Here is a 746-nt window from a genome sequence, read left to right as displayed (position 1 = left end):
AAAATCTTACTTTACTGTTCAGACAGGAATACACAAAATTGGAATGATAGAGAGAAAATTAGCATGTCCCCTGCACAAAGATGACACGCATATTCTTGAAGTGTTCCATATTTTTAAAAACTGGATTGACAACAACAACAACAACAACAATAACAACAACAACAACAACAACAACAACAACAACAACAACCTGGATCGAGTGCCAAAAATTAAACCAGAAGGTCGATTACGCTCACATCCTATGAGAACAAAGGATAACAAAATCAAAACGGTATATTTTTATTTTTTTAAGAGAACTAATGATATTGGCCATCTGTGGATTGACACGTTTGTGATGTAAGGTAGGACGAGGTAGCCCAAGAGTTGTTGACGGTTTTGTGCAGAAGGGTGGTTGTCCCTTATCCACCGGTCAATGTGATCCCAAAGGCTCTCTGTTGGGTTCAAATCCGGACTACAAGCTAGTCAGTCCATGCAGGTAACAGCTCGCTGCTGCAGGAAGTCCCCCACGACGCATGCGCGATATGGCGTGGCGTTGTCGTCCTGCAGTACAGCCTCGGGTCCAATCTGCTTCAGGAGAGGAACAGCAAGGGGACGCAGGATTTCCTCCCTGTACCTAGCCGAGGTCAAATTGCCCTGTATATGGTACACGGGGTTCTGTGGTGAGCTGAGAAGCCCCCTTATACCAGAACGGACCCTGCAAAGTAGGGCGCCACCTGGTGGATGCACTCAGGGTGGAACAGCTCTCC

The 746-nt window shown here is 46.1% G+C and overlaps 1 non-coding gene across 1 annotated transcript; it reads left to right on the top strand.

Annotated features, from left to right (window-relative positions):
- The first annotated feature begins 12 nt into the window (after positions 1 to 12).
- Positions 13 to 115, top strand: LOC118477747. The gene has a single exon (XR_004858585.1). It is a non-coding gene; the product is annotated as a U6 spliceosomal RNA (small nuclear RNA).
- Positions 116 to 746: the final 631 nt, after the last annotated feature.

The sequence above is a fragment of the Aplysia californica genome, unplaced genomic scaffold (assembly GCF_000002075.1).
Source record: "Aplysia californica isolate F4 #8 unplaced genomic scaffold, AplCal3.0 scaffold00009, whole genome shotgun sequence".
NCBI lineage: Eukaryota > Metazoa > Mollusca > Gastropoda > Aplysiida > Aplysiidae > Aplysia > Aplysia californica.
Note: the sequence above shows the minus strand (reverse complement) of the source record. Positions and strands in the feature narration are given on the sequence as shown.